Source organism: Marmota flaviventris, chromosome 17 (assembly GCF_047511675.1).
Source record: "Marmota flaviventris isolate mMarFla1 chromosome 17, mMarFla1.hap1, whole genome shotgun sequence".
Taxonomy (NCBI): Eukaryota; Metazoa; Chordata; class Mammalia; order Rodentia; family Sciuridae; genus Marmota; species Marmota flaviventris.
The window spans coordinates 13,455,371-13,472,543 of record NC_092514.1 but is presented as its reverse complement, the minus strand read 5'-3'; the positions used below and the strand labels follow the sequence as shown (position 1 = coordinate 13,472,543).

Here is a 17,173-nt window from a genome sequence, read left to right as displayed (position 1 = left end):
ATATACGCATAACAAAGTATATATTAGCACAATACACAATAGACAAGTTATGGAACCAGCCTGGGTACCCACCAATAGAAGAAAGGATAAAGAAAATGTGGTATATAAACACAATGGAGTTCTATTCAGCCATAAGAAAAATGAAATTTTGTCGTTTGCTAGTAAATGGATGGAAGTGGAGAACTTCATGCCAAGTGAAATAAGCCAGTCTCAGAAACTCAAGGGTCAAATGGTTTCTCATAAGTGGAATCTACAGAGGAAAACGGGGGGAAAGGCGGGGTATCTCACAAAAATAGAATGGAGAGTAACAGAGTAGAAGCAGGAAATCAAGGGTGAGGGAAGACAAGAGGCAGAGGGGAAGAACTGGGGAAGAAAATTGGCGTACATTTATGAATACATCACAATGTATTCCAATTTTATATGAAATTGTAATGCATTAATTCAAAAATAAATTAATAATAGATAAATGGGACACTTAAAATATAATCTATAACTATAAAAATCCTTAGAGGAAAGCTCTGAGCAATGACTATGACTGTGACTCTGAAAGCACATGCCGAAAAGCAAGAAAAACCAAGTGACAGGACATCACACTGACAAGCTTCTGCACAGCAAGGAAAACAAGCAGCAAGATGAGAAGGCCACAGATACAGTGGGAGTCACATCTGCAAAGCATGTATCTGACGGAGGCTAACACCAAAACTATATAAGGAGCTCGTGCAATTCAATAATAGATCATAAGTACAGAAATTAATATACTTAAGAATGGTGTACGGTGCACTAACATTGCTAAAAGTGTACATCTGCAATTTTCATAACACACAAAAACTGTTTAGGTATCAGAGGGGATGTGTATGTAAATTAGACTGACAGTGTAATCATTTCACAATGTACATGGATAACAGAGTATTAAGTTGTACATTTTTTAAATTTTTTTATTATTAGTTGTTCAAAACATTACAAAGCTCTTGACATATCATATTTCATACATTTGATTCAAGCAGATTATGAACTCCCATTTTTACCCCGTATACATAAGTTGTACATTTTAAACATACACTATCTCTTCCAAAGCAAAAGAAATTTTGAAAGGCAAATAGTTTTACCTTCTTGTTTCAGAATAGCAAAATAAGATTGATTAATCAGTTTTCAGAATTATCAGGTAATCTATGTTCATTTCTCTTATTTAATATATATTATTTCTCTTCTCCTAGGATTTTTTATTACACCCCAGAAAAAGGATAAAATTCACCAAGCATGCTCATTTTTCTAAAAAACATAATTATTTAAGGTCATTTTACTTTAAAACAAATTGTTCAGTGAAAATAGTACCAATAACATATAGTCATAGAGTTGGGTATGGTGGTGCACACCTGTAATACCATGGACTCAGGAGGCTGAGATAGAAAGATCACAAGTTCAAAGTCAACCCAGGCAACTTAGCAAGACCTGAGGAACTTAGTGAGACCTTGTCTCAAAAAGAAAAAAGGGGAGAGATACAGCCATTTGTTATTATACTTGTCAGTGTAAATGTTGTTTTTATAAATTATTTCCTGTCATTAAGCTTTACTTCCATAGATTCGAATATTTTAAAAGTCCTACCTTCTAACACAGACATTAGGGTCTTTATTTTAATAACACTCCTACTTAGAACTGACCAAAAGAAAACATGAACCTTTAACTCCGGGTCCAGCTGCACTGGTAATGGAGGAAGGCATTCTCAAGTTTCTGCTGGTGTTGGACAACAGATCTAGATTCTGACCTTCAAGTAATTCAAAATATTAAAGCCTGGGCTGTTCAAAGCACAGCCAAGATGGGTTTAGAATGCTGTTTCTTAGACAGAAAATAGTAACTTTATCAGAAAGTTCAGTATAATTCTTTTTTGAGGCCCTGGCCTCACCTGACCTACAGCTCCCCTCAAAAGCCCCACCAATTGAGAAATCCACCAAGGAAGGGCAGGCCCAGCACTCAGCCTCCTACCTGGTTCCATTGCCCTGCCATCGAAACCTGTAGTATGCAGCAAAAGAAGTTCAAAGAAGTTTATAGCAGTGAACACCCACATGGGAATAGATCAAAAATGACAGAAAGCTAATGCACCACTTCAAGGAACTAGAAAAAGGACAAACTAAACCAAAAGTTGATTAAACAAAGGAAATAATGGATATCAGAGCAGAAATAAATGAAATAAAAACTACAGGAACAATAGAAAAGATCAATAAAATTGACAGCAGGTGTTTAGAAAAAAATCAGCAAACATTTAGCTACATGAACAAAAAAAGGAAACTCAAATGAAATCACAAATGAAATAGGAGACAAATGCAACTGACACAACCGAAATATTGAGAATCATAAGAAACTCCTGTGAAGAGACCACTACCATATGCCAGCAAGTTCAATATCTAGCAGGATACATACCTTGACACATGCAATCTACCAAGAGGAAATTATGAAGAAATAGAAAACCTTAGTGCAATGGTGAGTAAAGATACTGAATAAATAATGAAGAGTCTCCTAGTAAAGAGGAGGCCAAGACTAGATGGCTTCTGTGCTGAATTCTAACAACCCTTTAAAGAAGTATTCAGGGCGAGGGCAGTAGCTCAGTGGTAATGTGCTGGCCTTGCATGGCTAAGGCCGAGGTTCAATCCCTCTGTCTGAAAAAAAGAGAAAAATGAAACAAAGAGCACCAATTCTTCTCAAATTCTTCTAGAATACAGAAGAAGAGGGAATCCTTCCAAACTCATCTCATGAGCACAGAACTATGCTGATGCCATAGGCATGCAGACACACTACAAAAGCAAACACTACTACAGACCTGGGTTGGGGCTGTAGCTCAGTTGGTAGAGCACTTGCCTAGCACGTATGAGGCACTGGGTTTGATCCTCAGCACAATATAAAAATAAAATAAAGGTATTGTGTCCATCTACTATAAAAAACATTTTTAAAAAATTAAACTTCTAAAAAAACTAGTACAGATCAATATACCTGATGAACATAGATGCGTAAGTATTCAACAAAATGCTACCAAACCTAATCTAATAGCACACCAAAGTGATCATTCACCACCATTAAATGAGATTCATCCAGATGTTTCAACCTGCGTAAATACACAAAGTGATATGGTACAGGTAAAGAAATAAAAAACAAAAACCAGAGCTCCATTTAAATCATTACAGAAAAACCACTAGATAAAATTCTATACTCCTTTATATGAAAACCCTCAAAAATTAAAAATTGGAGAAATGTGCCTCAACCAAATAAAGATAATGGATGACAAACTCAAAACAACATCATACTGAAAGGTGAAATCATTTCCTGTGAGATCATGAACAAGACAACAGTTTTGTTCTATATACTATTAGAAGTACTGGCCACAGAAACGAGGTGAGAATGAAAGAGAAGTTGTCCAAATAAGAAAGGAAGTCTACTTATCTACTTTATGTATATAAAATCATATCATCTGTTTGCAGATGTTATGATTTTATATATATAACCCCCCCATTACAAACATCTGGGCTGCAGGCAGTCCCTGATTTCCATGTCTCCTGGCTTCTCCAGGTTCCCATCAAGCTACCTGTTCATGAGGCTGTGGGAAGGCAAGTGATGACACCAATGTTGTTAAAGCCCAACAATTCAACCACAAAGTACAGAGTTCAAAAGAGATGTGGATCTTTCTTCATAATGATAATAACAGCAATGACAAGGGGGCACTGTTGCCAAGATACCAAGCTTTTATGAATGTGAAGAATAGGCTTATACTAAAACTAGACACTCGAGATCTAAAACTCTAAAACTGCAGAGCTCTCAGAATCAACTCAATGTTCCAAGACTTTCACTTACTAAGATTTTCTTATTTTAAAATTTATTTTGTAAACTGTGAGAAAACCATGTAACATAAAATTTAATCATCATTACCATTTCTAAGTGTGCAGTTCAGTGATATTAAAAACACTGACCATGGACTCCTGGGCTCAAGTTACCTTCCTGCCTTAGATTCCAGAGTAACCATGACTATAGATGTGCACCATTATGCCCAGTTACATTTTTTATTAATGTAAAACTGAAGTAAATGTTCTCATTCTCATTTCTGATTTTAGTAATCTGAGTCTTTTTCATTATCCAACCAGATAAAGGACTTTCAATTTTGTTGACATTTTTGAAGTAGCTTTATTTACACACATTATTATGCACTCAAGAGATCGTAAAAATTCCAGGCTCTAATAAAATTTTACTATGAAATCTGGCAGAATATTACCAGATTAATCTGTCTCTTATGTCACCAGAAAACATGGTAATAGAAACTTCCAAATGTGAACCAAAACCTTTGTAAATATTTATGCACTATATACTGTGGTACTATATCCACACATAAAAATGAAATAAATTATCAAATTCTTTTACATCTGCTCTCCAAACATGCTTTGAATGCCCAAATATACATTTATTAGAGATTTTCTTTCACGTCATTCCATGGCATTTTTAAAATTCCTGATAAAAGGTAAACACACAATGGAGAAAAGATGTTAAGAGACCATGAAGAGAACTCCAAAGAAATATGAAATAACATGAACAAAGACCAAATATAAGATTTATTGGGATGAGGGCACAAAGATACAAACCAAAGGAACACACAATGTTTTCAATGAAATAATTAAAGAAAATTTCCCAAACCTTGAGAAAGAAATAGAAAATTAAATATAGGAGGTTGACAGGACCCCATATATACAAACTACAACAGACTCACATTAAGGCACATTATTATGAAAATGCCCAACCTACAGACTAAGGATATAATTTTAACGGCTGCTGGAGAAAAATGACAGATCACATTTAGAAGGAAATAAATCCAGATTTCAGCTTATTTCTCAACCCAGACCCTAAAAGCTAGGAAGTCTTGGAGTAATTAATATATACCACGTCTAAAAGAAAATGTAAGCCAGCCAAGAATACTATACCCAGCAAAACTGAACTTCAGAATTGATGATGAAATAAAAACCTTCCATGATAAACAAAAGTTAAAAGAATTCACAACTGCAAAGCCTGAATCAAAAAACATGCTCTAGGTAACATTTCTTGAAGAAGAAATGAAAGATAAAACTGAAGACCTGCAAAGAGAGGAAGCGAAATAAGAGAATAGTCAATCAAAGAGAAACTAATTCAAATTAAAAACCAGAAATAAATCAAAATGACTGAGAATAAAAATTATTTCTCAACAATAACAGTGAATGTAAAGGAACTAAAACACCAATCAGATGACGATGACTTGCAGATTGGATTAAAAAACACCACTCAACAGTATGCTGTCTCCAATAGACTGACCTCATAGGCAAAGTTATCCAGAGACTGAAGATAAAAGGATGGGAAAAAACATATCATTCACATGGATCTCAAAAACAATCAGCATTTTCTATCATATCAGGTAAAGAGGACTTGAAGCCAAAGTTAAGCAGAAGAGACAAAGAAGCATTTCATACTGCTAAAGGAAATTATATATCAACAAGAAATAACAACTGTAAATATACATACATATTTATACCTCAAATAATGAGACATCTTCATACATCAAAAAAAACTTCCAAATTTCATGAACCAAATAGATCACAACACAAGATTACTGGGTGACTTTAAAATGACTTTCATCACTGGATAGATCTTCCAAAAAAATTAAATAAAAAGCTATAGAAATAAAAATATGCAATTAATAATATATAATTAATATATAATAATTATATTTTTAAAATATGCAATGTCAGACTTAACAGACATATATAGAATATTTCATCCATCAATGAATGAATACACTTTCTTCTCAGCTGCACGGATCACTTGTAAAATACACCATATCTAAGGCCACAAAGCAATATTTAGCAAATACAAAAAGCTGAGATAATATCTGGCATTCTATCAGATCATAATGCAATAAAATAATAAATCAATGATAAAATAAAAAATTAGAAACTAGTCTAACACTTGGAGAATAAATAATATGCTATTGAATGACCAATGGACAAGAGAAGAAATCAGGGGTGAAATAAAGACATACTTCAAGATAAATGAAAATAGTGACAAAACATGTCAAAATCTCTATTGCATGGTAAAGGAAGGAGACCCTCATTGTTATACAAAAGTACATATAAGAGGAAGTGAGGGGGAAAGGGGAAAAAAAACAAGAGAGAGAAATGAATTACAGTAGATGGGGTAGAGAGAGAAGATGGGAGGGGAGGGAAGGGGAGGGGAGGGGGATAGTAGAGGATAGGAAAGGCAGCAGAATACAACAGACACTAGTATGGCAGTATGTAAAAAAGTGGATGTGTAACCCATGTGATTCTGCAATATGTATACTGGGTAAAAATGGGAGTTCATAATCCGCTTGAATCAAATGTATGAAATATGATATGTCAAGAGCTTTGTAATGTTTTGAACAACTAATAATTAAAAAAAATTTTTAAAAATCTCTGGGACATGGGCTGGGGATGTGGCTCAAGTGGAAGCGCACTCACCTAGCATGCGTGGGGCACTGGGTTTGATCCTCAGTACCACGTAAAAATAAAATAAAGATGTTGTGTCCACCGAAAACTGAAAAATAAATATTAAAAAAAAAAATCTCTGGGACACTGTGAAGATAATTCTAAGAAAAAAGTTCATTGCAATGAGCTCATTCATTAAAAGCATATACAGTCACCAAATAAATGACCTAACATTACATCTCAAAGCCTTAGAAAAAGAAGTACAAATCAACACAAAAAGCAGAAAACAGGAAATAATTTAAAGCAGAGCCAAAGTCAATGAAACTGAAACAGACGAAAATTTTAAAAAACTGATGAAACACAAAATTGGTTCGTTGAAAAAATAAACGAGTCCTAAGACTCAGAGCCTCTCCTTGTGGAGCAACAAGACAGCAGCAGCTTCCCCACAACCAGAGATCCCAGGGAGACAGGGAAAAGGAAACAACACCAAAAAAAAAAAAGAGAAAGCAAGATGTTAGCTACATTCATTTCATACATAAATCTTGGAGGTGACTCCAAATCGCATTTGTCATGTTCCAGAAGGTCACAAGGGAGACACTAAACCCAGGTCACATGAAAGGGAGAAGACTGCTCAGATGTGAATACCAGGGTGAGGGGTGCTGGGAGCTGCTAAGCAGAAGGTCCCACACACAGGCTTGGCTGGGGCACATGGGTCTGAATCTAAAGACCATGGGAAACAACTGGAAGGCCTAGGGAGATGAGGATATCCTCATTAATTGCATTTCAATCTTCTCACCATGCAGAGAGAAAAGAAGGCTGGGAAGTGTGGGGAGCCACATTGAGTTACCACGCCTTCCAGTCCTGATGCACCACGGGGATCTGAAAGATAAATGTAGACTAGCACTGTAGTGTCATGACTCTTGACCTGGTCTTTTCCCCTGCTCGGATAGCAAGGCCAGTCTTCTGAGTAGGCATACCCCTGGGGTTGAGCTACACTCACCTATTCTTTTGTAATCCTACCCCTTTGCCCTGCCTGGGATGGAATGTTCCTTGGAAACTCACTTTGTCCCCTTCTCTTGCTCTGCCTTTGGGTGTAGCCTTCCTAGATGTCAGTCAATCTGCGGCAGCAGACATAATGAAGCTAGACTCAACCCCTGGAAACCTGACTGACCCCTTGCCTCATTTGAATGGCTTCTCCCCAGTAAAAGAGTTCAGCACGTTCTTTTTCTTTCTTTCTTTCTCTTTCTTTCTCTTTCTTTCTCTCTCTCTCTCTCTCTCTCTCTCCATGGACCCCTGAGGTCAGAACAGCCATCACAGGACCCAAAGAAAAAGGTATATTTCTCTCTGTGTGTGATTATTTTGTGTAGCCCAGTTCACCTGGAGTGCCCCTGAGTGTTTTAGTCATGAGAAATGTGACAGGAAAAGAACATGACATTTACAATGTCACAAGGAAGGAAGCAAGGCCTGTTGTTAGTTCTATTCTATGTGACATCCCACCTGTTCCTATATTTGATCTCTACTTCTGTGCATTACACTCCGGTGGTAGCAGGTTTGCTAAGTGCTGTCTCACATATGCGTGGTGACATCACTAGGAAGCAGATACTAGGATGATCCCAATGTGCAGTCGGAGACTGGGGGAAGACTTGAGAGACACAGATAACTTGTCCAAGGTTGTTCTGCTGGGGCTCTCCTGTCCCTCTGTGGGACAGGCCCCTATGGGCTTGGATGTTGCATTGGACTCCATCCCCAGACACTTCTGGTGGGTCACAGTTTGGCACTGACTCTGTGTCTCCTCAATGTCCTACCCAGGCAGGAGAGGTGGCTACAGAGGTGGGTGATACCAGCACTGTATGTGTGTTCCAGGCATATTTGCTGGGAAGCTTGGTGGAGACTCTGAGGCCAGCCTTCTTCTATGACTCCCCTTCTTCTATGTCCACCATCTTGAGTTTCTACACCCAACAGGAGATGGACCTAATGTTGAGAAGGTAAGCCTGCCCAGGGTGACAGGGTCACCTAGCTGGAGGAGCTGGAACTGGCCCTGTACCTCTCTGAGCCTCAGTCTTTTCCTCTGAACAGTGGGGTGCCAAGATCACTGACTTCATGGTACAAAAGACCAGGCCTCTCATGCGGCAGCCTCCCTTCCTTTTAGGGTGGTCTCTTCACTCCTTGCACTCACTTCAAAATCTACCTGGTAACATCCACAGCCAAGTCAGTGTGACAAGCCCCCATATGGAGAACAAAGGCCACCAGGTCAGGGCCTTGATAGAAAACCCAGAGCAAATGGAAGAGGCGAAGGTGAGAAGGTCTGGGATGGGGGGCTGGGACGGGGCTGAACATGCAGAGCAGATCTACCAGAAACGCGGCAGGGCAGGAACAATGAGAAGCAGAGCTGGCGTTGTCTGCATGCATTCTGGGGACACTTCCAAGAGTGGGTTCCTGTGTGGACCTCTGTGAAAGGCAGTGGGAAGTATTTTGTCCCTGGAAAGAACATGGATAGTTTCTTGACCTTTACTTCTCTTGCAGCTGCAGGGCCACCTCCAGTGCTTGTGAAGAGGGCTGCTCCACTTCCAGCACCTCTACCACCTAAGAGACAGCTGGAGCTAGAAACACCTGCAATGGCGGCTCCAGGCCAGCAGCTCCTAGTGGCCCCTCAGCCAGCAACACGCATGGAGCACACCTTTACAACTGTTCCCATCCCAGAGCTACACTTACCCTGCCCTGCTGATTCTTGTTTCCTTTTTATTTTATGTGTTTCTATTTTGTTAAAATTAGTTTCTTTTAAAGTTGAAGATTTTATTCATTTTAAAAAGATTCAGTTTATTGGCATTAAGTACATTCTCAAAACTCTGCACTAATCACCACTATGTTGCTCAGGAACATTTGTCTATATTGGGTATCCATAACCACTCCCTCTCCCTCCCTCCCCCTAGTCTGTGGCAATCCCTCATCATTCTAGCACTGTGATATACCTAGTCTGCACTTTTATTTTTTTAATTTTTTTTTTTAGTTGTTGATGGACCTTTATTTATTTGTATGTGGTGCTGAGAATCGAACCCAGTGCCTCACACATGCTAGGCAAGCACTTCACCACTGAGCCACAACCCCATCCCTAATTTGCACTTTTCAAATCAGTGCAGCCTCATTTCTCTTTGGTCACATAATGTTGGAAGGGACTAATGAAGTTTCCTTGTAGGGTAAATGCCACACAGGTCTAAGTTCATTATTTTTTTATTTTATTGTTTTGGTGATTGAATCCGGGGGCACTGTACCATTGAGCTACATCCCTGGTCCTTTTCCTTTTGAATTTTGAGACAGGGTCTTGGTCAGTTGCTGAGGATCTCTCTGAATTCTAGGGCTGCCCTCAACCTATAATCATCTTGCTTAAAGCAGCATTATTTGGAATTTTTTTAAAAAACCCTCTATATTCAATGCCTGGAGAACAGAAAAATCAGGTGTGTAACAGTTACACTAGGGAAGATCATACAACAGTGAAAAATAATAATGTCCACCTCCATGTCATTGAGCAGGTAAATCTCAACAACACTGCTGAACAAAAGAGTACCCAGAGAAATCATTTATGATAATATTGACAAGAAGCCAAGCAAAATAATAAAGCACTAAGAAACCTGTTTTCAACGTAGACTATAAAGAACAATGAAGAATGGACAATTCTCAGGCTAGTGACAACCTCCATGTGAAGAAGGCTAGAGAAAGCCCAGGGAAGGCGTCCAGGGCACCTGGCCACATGGCTCTCTCAAGTGGTGCAGTGAGTTCACAGGTGCTCACTCTCGTCTTTAAGTCAACAGGCAGCAGGTGTACTCTTTGTGCACATTGGTCTTATGAAGTGAGACACAATCTGTGATTTCTGGGAGGTGAGTGTGCGTGTGCGTGTGCGTGCGCGTGCACGCGCGTGTGTGCGCGTGCACAGGAGAGAGAGAGAGAAACTGATGGTGGGAGTGAAACCCAGGGCCTCCTGAATGCTAAATATACATTCTGCCCCTGAGCTACACCCCAGGTCTCTGATATGTTTTTAAACAGTAATCAACTGTGTACCCTACAAAACTTGTACAACAATTTGCTATATTATCACCAACAAACAGCTGCACAACATTTAACTAAGAAGTTAACCATTCTTTCAATAAACAAATAATACCATTTTTACAGTTTGTGGGCCAACAAAAGCATTTAACACAAGGTACTAACTCATGTGAGACTTACCTGGCCACAATATCTTCCCCAGGCCTTTGATATGTACAAAATTAATAAATAAGTCAATAGCATCACAATGGTATATACCACATTTAATAATAATAGAAGAGGTCTCCACACCACAGTGATGGCAGTCCTTCCTCCAACAATTGTCAATGACTATGATTGGTGACTTTGCTTTAGGAATCAGCCCTAGTCAATAAAATACACACAACAAAGTTTCTATAGTACAAAGGAAAACAAAGCCTTTAAGAAATTAATGTCTCATGATTAAGAACTCCCAACACACTAGGAAGAGAAGGTTTTTCCTCAATCTCATAAAGGGTGACTAGGAAAACCCGAAGTTAACAGGACCCTCAAAGCTGGAAGACCAAAAACTGTCCCTGAAGAGCAAGAATAACAAAAGGACACCCCCTCAAATCACTGCCCCTCAGCACTAAATTGTCTATGCTGGCCAAAGCAGCTGGGCAAGACACAGAATAAGAAGAGTCCAAATCAGAAAGGAGGAAGTAAGGCTCTATTAGCAAATGATATGATCCTACATACAGAAAATTACAAAGAATCCACTGAAACACTACCAAAGCTACCACAGGAAGTCAGCAAGGTTTCAGAGTACCAGATCAACACACAAAAATCAATGGTCTCTTCTATATACGATCAATGGACAAATCTGAATGGAAATTAAGAAAAGAATCCCATCTGCACCAGACTTCAAAAGAATAAAAATATCTAGGAATAAATTTAATGAAGCAGGAGAAAAACTGGCAGTCACAGGGCTGAGATGAGGGGTGGTGAAACTATAAAACATGGCTGAAATAAAGTAAGGAAAATTTTTTCTAATACAAGTGTTAGTTTTACAGATTTCTCCCTAGATAGACTTTAACAGCTTCTTACAAATTTTGATGTGCTTTGTTTGCATTTTCATTCAGTTTTGAATACCTTCTGATTTCCTTCTTGAATTCTTTAACACACGGGTTATCTAGGAGGGTGTGGTTTAGTTCCTACAGACTCCAGACTTACACTATTGGAATTATTCTTAATTCCAGTAAGGCCACAGAACTTATTCTATAAAACTTTAATCATTATTAGTGTGAGCCTTGTTTTATGTCCCAGATTATACTCTTATGTCCTCACAAAGAATGGATCTTCTCCTGTCCCAGAATGGAGTGTTCTAAACTATGAAGGAGAGCCCCCTGGTGGACACTCAAGTCCTCTGCAGCTCACTGACTTCCTTCCTGTTTTATCTACTACTGTCAGAGGAATAATGGATTCACTGATGATCATCTGGACATATCAATTTCTCCTTGCACGGATCAGGATCTGCTTCGTACATTCTGAAACTATATTCTCACTTCATAATGTTTAGAATTTTCACAAATTCGTAAACAATTGAGCCCTTTGTCATCATGAAAAGACCTTCCTTGTTCCCACAATATTCTTTGCTCTATTGGTTTGTTATCTATGTAACCAACCCCAGCTCTCCTTTAAAGAACTAGTCTTACATTGAAAGCAGTTCTAAGAGGAAAATTCATTGCTTGGAGTTCATTCCTTAAAAAAAGAAAAAACCAACAAATAAATGATCTCATACTTCATCTCAAAATCCTAGAAAAAGAAGAGCAAAACAACAGCAAAAGAAGTAGAAGGCAAGAAATAATTAAAATCAGAGCTGAAATTAATGAAATCGAAACAAAAGAAACAATTGAAAAAATTGACAAAACTAAAAGTTGGTTCTTTGAAAAAATAAATAAAATCGACAGACCCTTAGCCATGCTAATGAAGAGAAGAAGAGAGAGAACTCAAATTACTAGCATACGGCAAGAAAAAGGCAATATCACAACAGACACTTCAGAAATACAGAAGATAATCAGAAATTATTTGGAATCCTTATACTCCAATAAAATAGAAGATAGTGAAGGCATCGATAAATTTCTTAAGTCATATGATCTGCCCAGATTGAGTCAGGAGGATATAGACAACCTAAACAGACCAATATCAATTGAGGAAATAGAAGAAACCATCAAAGGACTACCAACTAAGAAAAGCCCAGGACCGGATGGATATACAGCAGAGTTTTACAAAACCTTTAAAGAGGAACTAATACCAATACTTTTCAAGCTATTTCAGGAAATAGAAAAAGAGGGAGAACTTCCAAATTCATTCTACGAGGCCAACATCACCCTGATTCCTAAACCAGACAAAGACACTTCAAAGAAAGAAAACTACAGACCAATATCTCTAATGAACATAGATGCAAAAATCCTCAATAAAATTCTGGCGAATCGGATACAAAAACATATCAAAAAAATTGTGCACCATGATCAAGTAGGATTCATCCCTGGGATGCAAGGCTGGTTCAATATACGGAAATCAATAAATGTTATTCACCACATCAATAGACTTAAAAATAAGAACCATATGATCATCTCGATAGATGCAGAAAAAGCATTCAACAAAGTACAGCATCACTTTATGTTCAAAACTCTAGAAAAACTAGGGATAACAGGAACATACCTCAATATTGTAAAAGCAATCTATGCTAAGCCTCAGGATAGCATCATTCTAAATGGAGAAAAATTGAAGGCATTCCCTCTAAAATCTGGAACAAGACAGGGATGCCCTCTCTCACCACTTCTGTTCAACATAGTTCTCGAAACACTGGCCAGAGCAATTAGACAGACAAAAGAAATTAAAGGCATAAAAATAGGAAAAGAAGAACTTAAATTATCACTATTTGCAGAAGACATGATTCTATACCTAGAAGACCCAAAAGGGTCTACAAAGAAACTACTAGAACTAATAAATGAATTCAGCAAAGTGGCAGGATATAAAATCAACACGCATAAATCAAAGGCATTTCTGTATATCAGCGACAAAACTTCTGAAATGGAAATGAGGAAAAACACCCCATTCACAATATCCTCAAAAAAAAAAAAAAGTAAAATACTTGGGAATCAACCTAACAAAAGAGGTGAAAGACTTATACAATGAAAACTACAGAACCCTAAAGAGAGAAATAGAAGAAGATCTTAGAAGATGGAAAAATATACCCTGTTCATAGATAGGCAAAACTAACATCATCAAAATGGTGATATTACCAAAAGTTCTCTATAGGTTTAATGCAATGCCAATCAAAATCCCAATGGCATTTCTTGTAGAAATAAAGAAAGCAATCATGAAATTCATATGGAAAAACAAAAGACCCAGAATAGCAAAAACAATGCTAAGCAGAAAGTGTGAATCAGGCGGTATAGCGATACCAGACTTCAAACTATACTACAGAGCAAGAGTAACAAAAACAGCATGGTACTGGTACCAAAACAGGCGGGTGGACCAATGGTACAGAACAGAGGACACAGAAACCAATCCACAAAACTACAACTATCTTATATTTGATAAAGGGGCTAAAAGCATGCAATGGAGGAAGGATAGCATCTTCAACAAATGGTGCTGGGAAAACTGGAAATCCACATGCAACAAAATGAAACTGAATCCCTTTCTCTCGCCATGCACAAAAGTTAACTCATAATGGATCATGGAGCTTGATATCAAATCAGAGACACGGAGTCTGATAGAAGAAAACGTTGGCTCCGATCTACATACTGTGGGGTCGGGCTCCAAATTCCTCAATAGGACACCCATAGCACAAGAGTTAATAACTAGAATCAACAAATGGGACTTACTCAAACTAAAAAGTTTTTTCTCAGCAAAAGAAACAATAATAGAGGTAAATAGGGAGCCTACATCCTGGGAACAAATCTTTACCCCTCACACTTCAGATAGAGCCCTAATATCCAGAGTATACAAAGAACTCAAAAAATTAGACAATAAGATAAAAAATAACCCAATCAACAAATGGGCCAAGGACCTGAACAGACACTTCTCAGAGGAGGACATACAATCAATCAACAAGTACATGAAAAAATGCTCACCATCTCTAGCAGTCAGAGAAATGCAAATCAAAACCACCCTAAGATACCATCTCACTCCAGTAAGATTGGCAGCCATTAGGAAGTCAAACAACAACAAGTGCTGGCGAGGATGTGGGGAAAAGGGTACACCTGTACATTGCTGGTGGGACTGCAAATTGGTGCAGCCAATTTGGAAAGCAGTATGGAGATTTCTTGGAAAGCTGGGAATGGAACCACCATTTGACCCAGCTATTCCCCTTCTCGGTCTATTCCCTAAAGACCTAAAAAGTGCATGCTACAGGGACACTGCTACATCGATGTTCATAGCAGCACAATTCACAATAGCAAGACTGTGGAACCAATCTAGATGCCCTTCAATAGACGAATGGATAAAAAAAATGTGGCATTTATACACAATGGAGTATTACTCTGCATTAAAAAATGACAAAATCATAGAATTTCCAGGGAAATGGATGGCATTAGAGCAGATTATGCTAAGTGAAGCTAGCCAATCCCTAAAAAACAAATGCCAAATGTCTTCTTTGATATAAGGAGAGTAACTAAGAACAGAGTAGGGATGAAGAGCAGGAGAAGAAGATTAACATTAAACAGGGATGAGAGGTGGGAGGGAAAGGGAGAGAGAAGGGAAATTGCATGGAAATGGAAGGAGACCCTCAGGGTTATACAAAATTACATACAAGAGGAAGTGAGGGGAAAGGGAAAAAATACAAGGGGGAGAAATGAATTACAGTAGAGGGGGTAGAGAGAGAAGAGGGGAGGGGAGGGGAGGGGAGGGAGGATAGTAGAGGATAGGAAAGGCAGCAGAATACAACAGACACTAGTATGGCAATATGTAAATCAATGGATGTGTAACTGATGTGATTCTGCAATCTGTATATGGGGTAAAAATGGGAGTTCATAACCCACTTGAATCAAAGTGTGAAATATGATATATCAAGAACTATGTAATGTTTTGAACAACCAACAATAAAAATTTTTTTAAAAAAAAAGAACTAGTCTTTCCATGGTACATCATTTTCTACCCTTTTCTTCTTAACCTATGCCCTCCTCCTCACTGCCTTGTGCCTTGCTTCATTAGGTTCCTGGCCACAGCATGTCACCTCAATCACTGGCCTGACTCTGGAGCAGAATACTAGGTTTCACTCTGTCTTCCAACACCAGAACCCAATGCACAGCAAACATTCAAGTCTTAAGGACACAAGTTCTCCCAGTTTTGGTTTCCCAACACCAAAAATTAAAACAACCTCTTATCTAACAGCTCACAAGAATAGCTAAAAACACATAAGAAAAAAATGGGAATTACATTGACTCTCATCAGTACTATGTACACTAGACACATAATAGTGCATAACACTATAAACGCATTAAATGCTAGTGAATTGGAACCTTCAAAATGATTACTCTCAGCCCTCTGTACCCACAACTTCCACATCCATAGATTCAACCAGGGGCTAAAAATATTTGGGGGAAAAGAATTACAGCTGTACTGAACATGTAGTTTCCTTTTGTCATCTATCAGTATACCAACAATTTACATAGCATTTACATTGTATTAAATATCATATGTATGTAATTTTGACATACTTGAAAGAACACAAGAGGAAGTGCATATGTCTTATGCAAATACTATCCCATTTTATATAAGGGAATTGAGCATCTGTAAATTTTGGTATTTATAGGGGGTCCTGGAACTAATCCCCTGCAGATGCCAAGGGACAATAATATATTTTGTGTTTCATCTTAATTTTTAAAAAGCATGAAAATCAGAGAAAATTAAATAGAAATTAAAGCAGCCTTTGAACAAATGTTTAGAAAAACTGTTTGAAATGCTTATATTCTGAAATGCAACTTAATCAAATGGACAACAAGCGACCCAATGATAAAGCTTACAGAAGGCACGTGGGGTGGAGACACAAGCTTGTCTGTGGTTGGTATGCCATAAGAATGGGGTTGCATAACAGTTTTTTCCCAAGACTAACTTATTTTATTTAATACACTAAGCATACACACTGGCAGGCTTAATTAATAATATCAAACAACTTACCTACAAGATTTACAAAATCATGGCTTACTATGGACATTCTCCTCATTCTTTAATATTAACAGTACCTGGGCCCAGTGTGGAGGTACTTTATGCCTTCTTTCATACCACAGGACTCAACAATGACCCACATAGATAAGGTATTCAATTGGAAAATCATTTTAGAAGACCTATTTTAAGGAAAAAAAGACTTCATTCCTATCTGTGCTTTTGTTCCTTCCCTCTCCAATTGACTGGCTTCTCTAGAAAATAATGCCACATGAAATTCTATCATCCAAAATCCAATTTTAAGTACTCTATCCCTGACTCATCAGTTACTTAAGGCTAAAACTCACTGTACAGACTCAGGGCTGCCCACTCTGTATAGCTCAGAGAGCTTCAGTTTCTTAAAATGTTACCTTTAATAATGTACAAATAAGTGGCCTCTCAACTAGATATATATCTGTTAATAAATTACTTAGTTCTTTCAATAAGAGGCAGCAAACAACCACAAGGTATATTCACCAGAATTTTAAATGGCAGATTTAAAG

General features: G+C 37.9%; 1 long non-coding RNA gene across 3 annotated transcripts in view; it reads right to left on the bottom strand.

Moving 5' to 3' along the window:
* Window positions 1-17,173, bottom strand: part of LOC114084573 (uncharacterized) — a 68,025-nt gene that overhangs the window by 29,495 nt on the left and 21,357 nt on the right. The gene's annotated exons all lie outside the window — the stretch shown is intronic.